Source organism: Colias eurytheme, chromosome 11, assembly GCF_061535395.1.
Source record: "Colias eurytheme isolate Ceu_HAF_F1 chromosome 11, ilColEury1 Martin Lab GWU primary, whole genome shotgun sequence".
Lineage (NCBI taxonomy): Eukaryota > Metazoa > Arthropoda > Insecta > Lepidoptera > Pieridae > Colias > Colias eurytheme.
This window is the reverse complement of record NC_142990.1, coordinates 3,288,463-3,303,900: the sequence shown is the minus strand read 5'-3', so window position 1 is coordinate 3,303,900 and position 15,438 is coordinate 3,288,463. Positions and strand designations below refer to the sequence as shown.

The 15,438-nt window shown below is 32.1% G+C and overlaps 1 protein-coding gene across 1 annotated transcript in view; it reads right to left on the bottom strand.

The window, feature by feature from the left end:
- Positions 1-3,059, bottom strand: part of LOC149904422 (protein qui-1-like) — a 62,137-nt gene extending 59,078 nt beyond the window's left edge. Inside the window, exon 1 of the mRNA XM_090107052.1 lies at positions 2,475-3,059. The gene's annotated coding sequence lies outside the window, so the exon portion shown is untranslated. The remainder of the gene's footprint in view (positions 1-2,474) is intronic.
- Between the last annotated feature and the right edge of the window lie 12,379 nt (positions 3,060-15,438).

Below are 15,438 nucleotides of genomic sequence, written 5' to 3'. Positions count from 1 at the left end.
TTCAATCATCTGACCCATATTTCTATCTCGTAGAATATGTATAAGGTCGTAGTAACGAGAATATTTGGCTGACATTTCTTTCCTGAGTATGAAATTACATATTCGCACGTACATATTTTTGATTTATACATACATAGAGTAAGAGCAAAAACAATTGAATTTTATTATAGAAAACGTAAAACTGCATTTATATTTGCACACCGCGAATACTGGAGTCTGCACAGTGCATATACTGATTTTTGCTGAAGTAAATACATACATGCTTTAATGATCTAAGTGCTTACCACTTTTACGCTAAAATGTTATGTTGGTTTAGTAATCTTCCCTTTGGGAGTTAACTTCAAACTACGCAGTAGCATGCTCGGATCCTATCAATGTTTAACTTTAAAATTTCCTGGAGTTGTAACTATTTTAGAACGAAAATACTATAATTATTTCGTAATAGTAAATCACTACACAGTATAAAAGAAAGTCCGTATTACTGTCGTATGTATGCTTTAAAATGAAACGGATGTTGATCAGGTTTTTTTTAATACATAGAGTGATTCGTGAAGGTTTTAATAGTAGTAATAATATATTTAAAGTGTGTAAGGAGCCGATTAGTCATTCGGAACGCAGAAATATCTAATATGGAAGACATAATGCTTACAATTCCACAAAAAAACCTGGAACTGCTTCCTAAATGCTACAAGTTTCTCGAAAATTTGGAAGGTGACTCTAAACAATCTACGAGACTTGATATTGTGTCAAGTAAGTTAGAGATAATGGATATAATGTCATTCGCACGTCTTGACTTCCGAGTTATAACATCTGTGCAGTGCGCAGAGAACAAAGCTAGGTATTACAATGGCTGTAGAAGGGTAGTCACAATATTGTATATACTTACAGGTAAATTTGAAGAAGTGTTCTTTGGCCGAAAAAGCATTTATTGACATTAAATTTAAAACTAACCAATTCTCCAATAAAAAGGTAAAAAAGAGAAGGAAGCTTTTGGGAAATAGGTCTATAGTGATTTAGATGTAAATCCAATACAACCTGTATTTCAAATTGTTAAATACGTAGATACTAAATAGAAATAGAATATATGCAGGCTGTATACTTCCTTTTGAAGTGCTTTTAAATGGACAAATTTCATAATTTAATCGGTATTTAACGTCGGAAAGCTGTTAAACAAAACAAGACATCCTGTAAAATATTGCAATTGAAGCCACCAATAAAAAACTTACTGGTGTTTAAAGACTGATGATAATAAACAATATAGGAAAAACAATACAGGATTTGAAATCGTAATACCTATTACTGACAACGTTTGATAAAAATTCCAATACTAAAGCGCAGCATATACCTATCTACATTTCACATTTGCTTCAACTAATTTACAAACCAATAGAATATAGATGCACGTCTCTTATTGGCAATTCTGGAAATCTCAGCACAGTTTCAACATTAAAACATTACCATTTCAACTATTCAAGTCTCTCTTAATCCACACACATTCTATGATCTATCAACAAGTGCCGCCTTCAGTAAAAGCACTTTAAAAGCGGTAGACCTGGGTTCCTTTATGAGAAACCCGATGAATTATTCTCATGTGACGTCTGTTCAGTTTATGTATGGTTTGTGGAAGTAATAAAAAGCTAGATCAGTTCGCGATAACGAATGTGTAAATTATACGAGTGTGTGATTATTGTTTAGAATGATAACATTTATACGAGCAGTTGCTATTCACAACACCATTCGCGTAAAGATAAGAATTTCTTGTCCAATTGTCATGTTCTTCAATATTTCAGGTAAGGGTAATAAAATGTGTCCTAAATAAGTTATTCTTAATTATTTTTTGGCGTTTTCTCCTATGAATTTTATCATCTTTTATCATTTATTTAAATGAGTAGATATTGTACCTAAAGGTGTAAGGTCATCGTAGGTAGAAAATATGGATACTAAATCAGTAAGACTAACATTTCCTTTGTCCGTAAGATAAATAAAAATTGACAAAATTGTGCATCCTGCGGAAGATAATGAATTAAATATTCAAGCGCTTGTTACATTCTTCTTCATCCTTATGAAATTAAGAATTAAAAAAATTAAAAAATGACATTTGTTGTCAAAATATAACAATCCAAACATAATGTAATAAAAAAAAAGAGAATTCTTTAGTCATTCTATAGACTAAAAACGTTGCCACCCAATTTCGCTCTATTGTAGATGAGTCCAAAACATCGACTCTACAAGTAGAGCAGTTAAAAAGCATTTAGGTCATGTTTATTATCTCGGTTTTATGCGACGAAAATGAGATGTTGATTAATGTTTTGTTCAACTGAGGATGGAAATTAGAACAACGAATTTATATAAAGAATAGGAGCAGCTCTTTACAGTAATTCTGAATAAAATTAACAGAATAATACAATATAATTAAAACCTTTAGCACAGTCAAGTGATGCTCATTTATAAGATAATGGGTTGTCCAAACTTACCTAAACAATCAAGGGCATTAACCAAAAGGAATCGTTGACACAACACACAAATAGTATCACTTAGTACGACACAGGCACTGGAAAAGCGAGAAAAACTGTGTTATCGCAATAATTAGGGCAGCCCGAATAGTTCAGGAGCGGTTTTAATTCATATTTTTGGCGTTACAGTTTCGCGGTATGAGCCGAGACGCACAGAGCTAGCGGACAGCACCACGCGGCGAGGAGGTCTAAGGTGGACTGAGGTAAGGTGCGGCCTGCGGGACCGGGGACGCGGCCAGGCTTCGCGATGCCGCCCGCCCTGACATGGATCAACACAGTTTAATGATTGCATCCCTGCGTTGTATGCTAGCCATTACAATTATTGAACCCACGAACTCCCAAAACGACCACACCTTATTAGTACATTCAGGTGTTGCCTAAATGGTTGTTCCGCTGCGTTGCGCAAATAATAATGCGCATTGTCTTATTAAGATACTTATCTATCGATGGTCAGTTGGGGATTGTAATGAATACTAAACGGAGTGATTTGCTTGTCAGAACTTAAGCCGGTTGAAATATGACTTACGTGAATATGTTTTAAATGTGATTCGTGCTAAAATAATGTACGATGTGATTCATTTAAGACTCTATGTACCTAATACTTTATGTGTGTGTGTTGAAATACAACTTGACAGTTTGATTACTAAATAATAAATATCGATCTAATATTAAACAAAGATTTAGAGCTCTATTGTTATCACTTTTACTTTATAAAAGCTTATTCTTTATAAATGCTTAATAAATTTCACAAAACTATAGAAATATAAGTTAAAAGCTTTTGTCTGAAAGTCGCCTTTGTTGGTGACAAACGTACCGATTTATCAATGTCATTGTTTTTGTTTATATTGCGAAGTTTTAGAAGCACGGGAATTGACTTTTTAGAAGTTGTACAAGAAATTACTTCAATCAATTCAACTTTAGAAACCGCATTCTTATTTGTTAATGGTATTTCTTATAATTTAATGTAATATCTAGTGATTCTGTGATTATTTTGAGAATGTATAAGACTGTGTACATGTGACTGGATTGGACTCAATCTCGACTCTACATTAAGAAGTGTATAATAAAATTGTTATACTTTTATGACAATAAATCTATTTTAATTTATTATTATGGTTGTTGCCTACCAGAATAGGGTAAGGGGGAAGACGGAATTAAATAATATATAAAAATAATGAAGCGGAAGCTATGCGTGGATTGGGAAGCAGCGGGAATTTATTGGCCTTTTAAGAAATGATATGCTTTTTTCTTAAAATTTTCCAAATCATAGCTCCTTAGAAACACAGGTGGTAGACTATTCCAGAGCTTACAGGTTCTTGGAAGAAAAGTGCGAGTGAAACGCACTGTGGTGCTCCGCCAGCCATCCAGGTGGTGAGGGTGGTAAAGATTTTTATGGCGGGCTGTAAATAATATGTTTGTAAGTACCTGTGTTACTTCGACTCTATTTTATTTCTCATGAAACCGATAGCTCCAGGTTTATATAAGATGCCCTGTCGGAAACAAAAATTTAATATCCTCGGTCTGGTTGACTTTAGATATATCTTTGTACCTAACAAGAAACTGCTAGCATAGAACCTGTTCAAATATTTTTATTCGGTGTTTTTAATATTCTCTTTTTGTATTTTTTAGCTTAAGTTTTATTTATGTAATTTTTTGTTGGCAGTACACTAAAGTATTTAAATAAATAAATAAATGATGTTTCTCAATGTATACCTACCGCTGAACTTTAATTAGAATATATTGGTTGGTTTCTCTTATTATTATTAGTTTAAGAAACGAGATTCAATGTCTTTTTGTATTGGAATTATCACTATCAAATAAAAAGTAAAATATAATTAAAACTTTATTTTTCTGATTGACAATACGTACTGTAATGTCTATATAATTGCATGTGTGTGGCAAGCTTTATCATTCATACATTTGATGAATATAAGCAATATTATAATCAGCACCATTGTCAAACATCATGCGGGCGTGTAACTTGAGTAATCAAGCGGAGAAACGCCAAATTCAGAATAATAATTTTAATAACTGTAAGCAAATTTACACCAAAAGTTGGCAAACAAAATGGGTAAAAGACGGATAAATAAATGAATAAACAGCAATATGGAGTAATAGTCCTATCTTCAATGTTCGAAAAGAAAATGTTGTGACTGCAGCGATTCTCGTTCACCTGGGCTCTAGTTCATGGTACAACCACGAAATAACCCGTGAGTTCACCTCATTAACACTGCAGATCGCTAGTGCCACATCGTGAAAAATCTCCTGTATTTCGTTTGCATTAATAATTGTATAGATTCCCTATCGGCGACTATTATTAAAAAATCGTTGTAGAGTCACACTCCTTTATATGAAACTCATGACTCCCTTATGAGCAAAAAACGATCCCTAATCAATAATTCACGATCTATTGTAACTGTGGAAATATACTTTTACTACATTTACTATAATTTATTTGCTTTTCAAACCAATTTGTCTTGACTCTTGATACGTTATTCACATAAGAATGAATACAGTGCGTTCGAGTGTAAATGAGCCTTTAATGTTAAAACAGTTACCACACTCACACTGATAAATTCGAGGCACTCTTATTACTGTGTCATTAGTTGTAACAAATGCACATTGGGTAACCGACTGGTAACTTTCTCACTAAGGGCATGCTTCCACTAAAGCTTTGCGAATGTACTAGTGCCACAGATAGATAATAACCTAGTAGATAATATTGCCTAGTATGTACTGATATTAAGAAAATATGTTTATGTGTTTGTTTGTATTTGTTTCACGTTACAGCGGAGCAATTTTATGATATTGTTTTTTTTGTTTGGAGATGGTTAGGAGTCTAGAGAGCGCAATAGGACTTTTATGTAGGGGTGGAATAATATAATAATAATATGCTTGTTATAAGCCGTGGACCCTATAGGTGTGTAAAATCTCATTGCTATGAGAATTTCCTTTCCGCAGGCAAAGCCGTGGACCCTGAGCTGGTACTATTATAATAATATTATCTGTGATATAACTGTACAGTGTACTAGCACTATGTATGCGTAGATTTATCATAAAACTCTGCATTAATATGCAACATGTCCATTCAAATGATTGCTGTCGGAACGTGGTGTGAATTTTGATGCAGTTTATAGGATTAACATTTTTAAACCAGAATCTTTTCTAGCATTCTCTATGTTGATAACTATGTAAATTGGATCAATATTTGCTGTTAAATTTCAGATCATTTTTAAAAATTAAATTCATATGGAAACAAAAAAGTAACATTAACTGTAAGGATAATATTTTTATGGCTTTACTAGTTAATTTAATTTTCTCCATACTATGTTTTCCATAATAAAACAAGTTTTGAATAAAGGAAAAATATTTGATTAAAGAACCTAATATTCAACTTAACTTTCAGCAGTAGCAAATTATATGAGAAATAATATATGATGATAGATGTATTTTCCGCAGCCCACGGAAGGTATGAAAAGGGTCTTGGAACCGTGGCACTGGTACATTTAAATAAATGGGATGTAATCTTTAAACCGAGAATTGTGTGGATTAATTTCAGAATACATTTACGCAAAGGGAAATTTATGAAATATATCATATTATACCTTTTACATAATATACCTACCGTAATATTGATAATATAATATTTACAACCTTTCAAATATCAGCGATGTTTTATCAGACAATACACAATAAAAAGCCTTTTTAAAACTGTACTAAAAGACATCAATTTCATGAATATTTCAAAGAAGAAGCCACACAAGGGAAAAGTCGCCTTTATTAAAATTTTCGATGTCCTGTCACCTCTTTACCCTGTCATTCCCTATTAATGCCAGTCGTTTAAGCTCATAGTCTCTAAACTAAAACAAAACGCGTCACGTTTTCCATGCTTCACTCCATTACACATCTCACAGTGAAATTCATCATCATCTTAATACTAATACATGAAAATTTATGTAAATAGACTACACGCGACCCTCCGACGTCGCACATCACATCTGAGCTTAACGAACATGATATACATATTTATGGACCTACTTCGTATATTGGTTTATATGTTACTAACTTGGACGAACAGCTTTACTCGCTTGGTGCTCTAATAAACCTGTGAAATGCATGTGTACTAATAGACACAGATAGCTTCTGTGTGTATTAGCACACATGCATTTCACAGGTTCTGTGCCAAATTTTATCTTATACCCGGTAAGCTGTGTTCTAATCTAGACCAAAGCTTTATGTCAAATGTCTGTATATCCAGTAAGAAGGTAGTAATAGTGGAAAGACTTTTCTTTTTACAAATCACGACCAGTAGAAGTGGTTCATCGGAAGATTATTAAATTTTGAATTCAAATTTCAAGTAGAACTAAAAAGTTTGTGGAATATTCTCTAAAGGATTATTAGATTCTCTTAGAAGTTTTGATCGCAATATCTACACACGTAGCACAAGTCACAGAAACTATGACTAAATTTCGACTCTATCGAGAACTTCTTCTTTCGTATATTAAAAGACTAGAACTATTCGGAATAGTTTAATAAAGAAAAAATATTATCTCTGTTGGTATACAAACCATTTGAGAATGAAGGAGATAAAGGAACACTGAAATTACAAGAAAAAAATAATATGCATACGTAAGATTCATAAAGAACGCGTGAGTGTATAAATCTGATGATTTATAATGTCTATGAACAACAAAAATTTGTGTGTGCCGTAGGGATGGGATTGCAAAACAGGGAGATAAGGAAATTCATTTGATATTGTATAATAAATGTTATAATTTACTGTTCCCTCTACCCAGATAAACGCAATCACGTAATGTTATTGTATTCCATCGATCTTCAGACCGAATACTTAGTATGGGGGTTGATTTTTTCGTATACAGCACTTTCTAGCGATGAATGCCTTTGTAGAGAGGTTCTGAACAAATGCCCTGGTATTGTGACTATTTTTTATGTCTGGCTGGTTTGCGAAGTCGGAACGAAGAATCGATAGTAAAGTAATTCCTTCAATGAAAAATGTGAAATGCATGTTTTACATCCCACTAAAGGATTCTGGGGCACAAAGCTTCACTTCCAATAATTTATATTTTAGCTATGTCATATAAATAAGTACAAGACTATGACCAAAAGTTACTTATTTAATAAACATAAGAGAAACCTAAAGTTTAAACTCCTTTAAAATATAAATATGTATCTATACTAGTATTTATCTATTACCTAATAAGAAATTTGTCTCTAGAGAACAAAGAAAAGAATACAATATTTACCTTAGTGGATTATTGTCACGATCATCTTGACATTTTTATAACACAATAATCTTAGCATACTCACTGTTATTATAAAATTCCATAGGTATAATATTACATTTTCTTTCCTAAAGCAATTTTTATTTCTGAACGCAATAAATACTGATATTTGTCTATCTCTGTTTTTCATCATCTGTTTTGATCCACGGCTTATTTAATGAGATAGTTTTGACATAGAAAGGTTTAAAGATATTTATTCCCATTAAGACAATAAGTCACTTATAGATAACATTTTTGCAAAATTAAAAAAAATTACGGGAAATATGAATAATTAAAATTTTATTCGGCATGGTAATGGCAACGTTAGCCAGAAAAGTGAAAAGCTACTTAACCATTTAAAAAAATTAAAACATGGTAAATTAATTAATATTTCTCAACTAATATTTTATTTTCAGTTCAGGTGAGCAGAGAGCTTAAATTATATCGCCAGCCATTGCCCTACTTCGAAAGTTGCTAGTAATAGGTTATTGAAAAAGCTAGTTTGTGATGCCATTTTAGGCAACATACGAGCATTTTTAACATCTTGTCAAGAACTGGTCTCCACGGGAGCCAATTATAAATGGGTAAAGTATTCGATTTAAATGACATTTACCTTATTGTACCAAGTGATACCATCGCACAGCTATATATGGATATTTCCCTTTTAAAACATACCATGACGTCTTTGACAAATATTTTTCCTACTTCATGGTTGTATTTTTTGCAAACGCTCACAAATCACGGGCAATGGGGAATAGATGGTTATTATACGAATATTTTTATGACAAACAAGGTTTTTGGACGAAGAAAATACACTTCTCAAGTTTATGGAAATATGACTAAATCTTAACAATGACTTTTTATGAAATCAGTATAACTTAGTTATACTTACCTACTCGTACAAATAAAACTTATTTTAATGGGAATCCTAACCAAAAAATTCCGTCCAAACAACGCAATAAACTTGCTACACGTCACAATAATATTTGCATGAACAATGAACTAGAGTGCTATATTAAGCGTATTCCAATATTTATTTTAAACGCTTTTTCGTAACCAAATAACTTGAGAAGCTTACTCAATAAATAATTCAAGAGGCGTCAGAGTGAAAGTCAGAGTTTGTGCGAAATAGTACTTTTATATGCTAAGGGAATTTCGATTAATGACCAGCCAGAAAAGATCCCTAAAAGTTCGAAATTTCAAACAATAACACAACAAACATCACCCTCCAAAGTGCCTCCTTTTATTGGTTATCCTTAAATAAAAGCCATAAAATTACCATCGGAATTTCTTTTGAAATGTAATGTTTAATGAACGCAAATTTCCTGCATTTAACCTTAATTGGTTAGAATTTTAATAAATTAGTAAATTTCACGAAAAATAATTATTTTAATCCCGTGTGATTTCTTAAGTATGTTGTATTTACTGGTAAATGAAAATTTTAACTTAAAAATTATTTTAAAATAACAAAAGTAACTAACTAAATACATTGAAATTATTAGGTATGTGTCATCTTCATTAAAATAGCATCAATTTTAACTATTTCGATATTGCAACTAGCAGGAACAACTACAATCAAATTTGTAACTGATTTTAGTACTCAACTGCCTAGTATCTTAAACAAAAGAGAAATACACAAAAATGAAAAAGTATTTCCCAACCCTCGTCTCAAGCGATTGATCTTAGCAAATAAATGAATGGGCGAAACATCTTATACATTGCATAAGCCATGATTGATAATTGATATCAATCGCTGTACCCATAAAGTGTGATACAAATTGGACCGTAAAAAACAATGCTATGGAATTATTCAAGAATTTTTCTGCCTCCACTGATAGCTATAAAACTGATAGCTATAGGTATACATAAATCCTGATTTGGATGGAAATATGGACAGACTGTACGCCTTTAAACACGATCATATTCGTTGGACGTGAAATAAAGTATTTGTACAAATTGTTTTCATTAGAATTTTGAGAAGAACACCTAGTATAAACCTAATTATATTTAACTAGAGGTCCGCCCCGGCTTCGCCCGTGGTACATATTTCGCATAAAAGGTAGCCTATGTCCTTTCTCGGGTATCAAAATATCTCCATACCAAATTTCATGCAAATTGGTTCAGTAGTTTAGGCGTGATTGAGTAACAGACAGACAGACAGAGTTACTTTCGCATTTATAATATTAGTATGGATTATCGAATGTTAAGGGTGTAACACTTTAAGGTAAAAGATAATATTGTACACCAAATAAATATAGGAATACAATATATTTTTTATACAATACTGAGATAGCCTACATTTAGGAACATAATCCTTCTGCCAAAGAAAGAATGAACACTACACTCAAAATGAAGACGCTTTAAATTTTAACAAGAACAAAACAACATTAGCTCAACGCATTACTAAAATGGATGGTTTCGAATTTCCACCTTCTATTCTTCTTATAATTAAGATAATTTACGATGCTGAACTGTATACCTTCTCTGTAGGTATATAAGATTTGTAATGTTAATCTGAGAGATTTATTAGAATGAATTCCACGTTTGTCTTCAAGTATTAGGTAGTTACATTGTTTTAACAACAACCTATCTATTTTCTTATTATGATTAGCTAATAACAACGAATATTCATTTTTTGTAGTTGTTTTGGAAAATAAAATTATTTAGAATACCTATTCATAACAAATTTATTACTTCCTCAACCCGGTACAAAATTCTGAGAAACCAAAAGTATCACAGATTATTTATCCTTCCCTGCTTGCCTGATTTTAATTAATAAAGTATTACCAATTAACATAATTTATTCAGAATATTTGATAAGACATAAATCTCATTTAGGATTATCTTAAGGGTGAAATGCGTAATTCGTAACAGTGACTTTGAACTTTTGGAATTTTGTTTAATTTCAATGTCTTCCTCAAAAACTTTGCATTTGCTTGGTTGTTTTAAAGTCGTGACTCGCATCTTCAAAGTTCAAATTAGTTTGGAGACAATCTAAAGTTACCTACAGTACACTTGCGAAATGCTGAACTTCCAGGAATTACATACTACGTTGATTCACCACAAGTGAATTGAGATTTGGTTAGACGTGCAACTGCGCGCTTTAAACGGAGCTTCTTTCCGCGCACAACAGTCATATGGAACCAGCTTCCTTGTGCGGTGTTCCCGAATGGTTACAATCTTTGGACCTTTAAGAAGAGAGCGTATTCCTATCTAAAAGGCCGGCAACACACTCACAATGTCCCCGGCGTTGTGGGTGCTCATGGGCGACGCTGACCACTTACCATCAGGCGTCGCGTCTGCTCTGTTGCCTCCTCTCTCATAAAAAAAAAGACGTTTCCAGCTGTAGCGCTATTTAAGTGGATAAATATGTTTGCTATAAATCTATCTGGGTCCTTGGTTATTGTTTATGTTACATGTTACAGGTATGACTAAAACTGATAAAACTACGACTAATAATGAGTGAAGTGAATTCCCGTGTCCTCTTGTCAGGGATATGCATGCTTTTTACGGACAAGTAGGTGATCAGCCTTCTGTGTTTGCCAGACCGAGACTTTTCTTTGTTAAAATTTCATTATTATGCTTTCAAGGGTTTTCGATTACAACACACTCAATATAATAATCAACCGAATCAATATGACGCAGAGAATTAAAAGCAAGATGAGACAATAGGCCGAACTCATTTCATGTTATTCAATGCATTAAATAATATGCAATTAAAATGTGAATTTTATTTGTATGCTTTTTCACCATTTCATGTATTTCGATGAAATTGGTATATATATGACGATATATTGGGTTTTCAAGTGAAGGTATGATAGAACATGGATAGAACTCGGGTTACCTACTAGTAATAACGAGCATTGTAGTGACTATGTTTCGTAATTTTTTATTCACTGTTTACGTCCATTGTGTATTAAATTTCTTAATTGTGGGTTTGTGTGGAGTTTCTCAATGTGTTTATAATTATAAATATGTTTTTAAACTCAAACTCAAACATTTATTTATTCAATTAGACTTCTTCGAGAAGCACTTTTGAAACGTCAATACTTAATTTAAGAATTTTTAATAAAAAAATAAGTCTTATTTTTTTATAGTTCGGAAAGGTTAGGTATGCAATGGAAATTTGATAGGAACCTGTTCAGTTTTACCAATTAAAAATATTCTAAACTTTGGAAACCGAGAAATAATTTGGAAAGCAAATCAATTGGAAAGTTTGCTCTTAGGGTTAGTTAGAGTGATTCTTGAAATTCAGAGTTTTCATACAAAGTCAACGTTAACTAATTAATAATATAAAAATGAAAATTTGTCAAAGAATATAATTTCATATATTCATCATCACCACTCATAAGGCATCGTGTAACACGTTCAAATCAAATAAAGGTATTGATCAAAATGAACGTTCTATAACTTTTTTTTCTCACCCTAACTTTTAGATAAGCAAAGCCTCAAATTCTTTGTGGCGGGAAATGGCTCTAGGGCTTTGTCAGTATAAGCTTAGTGACACCCGACACCCACTTGACCAACTGTACGGATTGATCGCTTGCCTTGAGGAAAATCTATTCAATTTTCCACTATTTAAGTGAAACCGAACTAGCCCTTTCCTCGAAATGTAATATCGTAAAATATCAGGCTATATTTTGAACATCGTTTCGACTTTAATGGGAATGGACAAAAATTTATTTGCAAATACCTATTGTAATAATGTGAATTTACGTAATGTGAATTTGGATGTTTTTGCTCCTGCACTTAAAAAAATATAAATTACCCTCATTAGCCCATATTTGATGTAAAGGGTCACAAGCTTCCCATAATCCACCATGACGGCTAAATGCGGTTTGGCATGTGTTACATGTCGTCTAACTTTTAACTATTGGATGCCGGATTCCTGCACTAGTAATGGTGATGTGAATTATTAAGATTAAATAAAAATTATCTGTTTATTTTATACACGATTATCTGGCCCCGAAAGGACTTTTCGAATAAATCCGAGGTCCTCAAGCTTTCACAATCTTTAAGAAAAAAATATCATACCTTAACTATATTATCAAAAGCTATATTTAACTATATTTAAAAAGTGTAAATAAATATTAAATACTTTTTCTTGAAGTATTGTGAAAACGTTTCAGTAGAGGTACACTGTATTATAATTGATGCTTTTTAACATATTTATTCTGTTTGTTCTAATTTTTTTTAATTCATTATTTAAATAAAGTTGAAGAAATAATTTGTTTTTACTTTTACTTAATAACTCAATCAATTAACGACATGTTTTTTCATTAATTAAAGATTATATTAGTCTGAATACAGCAAAATTAAGGGCACGAAAATTAGTATGCAAAATTTAATTAGCATCGGACAGGTGAACCTTAATAAAAGCTCTTTATAAATATCTTGCCCTATTATTTCTTCACTAATGAGGGCTATAATTTTGTATAAATTTAATTTCGTTCCTTCCAATTACAAGAAAATTAAGCTCTGGTTTCTTTTAAGTTTTCACAGGAATTGGAAAATTACTGCCTCATTAATCACTGTTAAATGTAACGATTTACAAAAGCTCTCTCGTGGTTTTTTTTTGTAAGTTAATAATTTTGTTTTGAATTTATATTTCCTTGTAATCTATGACAATCCCTTACGACAAATCCTTACTTTACTCATTGGGTTTCACTTAAGAGAATGTAACAATCAGGTTTCAGTATTTCAGAAAAATACAATGTTTTCGGTACAAATGCAAACGAATAACAAAATAAAGGATGTATGGTATGCTATCGATAGTTCACATTTCAACTACATACTTCAACAAAAGCGTTGTCCGAGGCAACAGCCAGAGTATTCATTGACCATCGTACATACACAATATGAGGATTCTATAACCCCTTAGAACCCTTCCGTTGCTATGGTAATGGTAACAAAGGATGCGGTACTGCATGGTTTTATTACGTCACTGATGCGGTTTCTATCCCGCTGATAAAATAACTTCCACGTAAAGGGATTATTCTTATATCCCTTTTACAATAAATAAACTGTCCATAAATAACAAAAAAAATAAAAGCGATTTCTCAATGATATTTACTTATAATTATATTTCATGGTATACCTCCATCGTATTAACATTTCACACAATAAATTATTTAGTAATTATTAGCCGCAGGTCTATGTAGTACCTTTATGTAGTAACGAACATAATATGTAATTATTAAATGTCAGCCGTAACAATCCTATAAAGATTAAAAATTCATACAGAAGGTTCCTGAATACGACTTATATTTTAACTTGTGTTCCATTGATCGGATTTCTTGTAGAAGCTTTTTTCTACCAGAGCAAGCAAAGGAGCAGATAAGCACTCGTGACTGGTGACAACTGGTGGGGTTGCAGGTGCTTTTCCCATGTTGTTGTCAAGCCGCTGATCGTAGATCTAAGAAGTAACTAACATTGTTTTAATGTAACGTGAAATTGTACCTACAAGTTTTAAATAACTCCAAATAAAAAAGCTTCCTATACAATTCTCATTCCTATTTTCCTGCCGTGGAAAATTTTACACCATTTTTGCAACATTTAAAGTAGGTAAATATTCGCAGGGTCGAATCCTGACTCACAAAAGTATTTAATTAACGCTGTATTGATATCGACACAAGTGCTTTTAACTCCCCCAAAGTATGATTACAAGAGTTATTAATTTTGGCTTTAAACATCAAGGAAGCTTAAATAAAATCAATATTACAGCTGCTGTCACCATTTGAGGCGTACAGGGTTTAATACAAATTTCAATATACTTGCTCGCTTAGATTACAAATAAGCTTGCTCGTATTTTGATTTTAATTTTAAGTAACCTTTTTTCCTATTGTAGTTAACCTTTTTTCCTATTAAAGTTGAAGAGTGATAATATAAGAATTTATTTGAATATTTTTATTTCAAGAAGGTCGACCCGTATATTCTTAAAAAAATATGTTGATAAGCGTACTCTGTTCTAATTCAAATTATAACTATGTACTTGACTAATTGTTATAAACGTATTTTCTCTACACTGCTCTTTAAAATATATGTCATAAAAACAAATACATAATTAGAAAAATTCCTCTCGTGTTAAAGATACAAACAATATTACCAAACATTCTAGAAAATTGCCAATATTTCTAACAATGAAAAGGAACCCGACGCGCTTCGAATTTTGACGTCTATAAGCGATGGATTGGCAAACAAAATATGATGGAGTGTTGCTACTGGTGTCTCCATAAATGCAAATAACAAGGGATTGAAATAAGTAATTCATTAAGTAGTTATTGTTTATTTAAGCATGGATAAAGCCACCAATATTCTTACCTCAAATGAAACCGCTAATCAGATTTAAAAATCCTGTGGTAATGTAGAGTGTGTCACGATAAGATTAATTTAATCCATCAGTCCTCGGAATCACAGACACAATAGAAAATCTATTGTGTCGCGCCCCGATCGGGGCTTACGGTGGTCAATGGGCTTCTTATAAGGAAATATTATTAAAAACACAGATATTTATTTATTTATTTATTCATTTATTGTACCACACCATTTAATATTACAATGTACAGTATAATATATATCTGTTTGGATGCGAAGTACAAAAGGTGACCAGATAGTGTCTGTTGTACTTACAAAATTTTAAATAC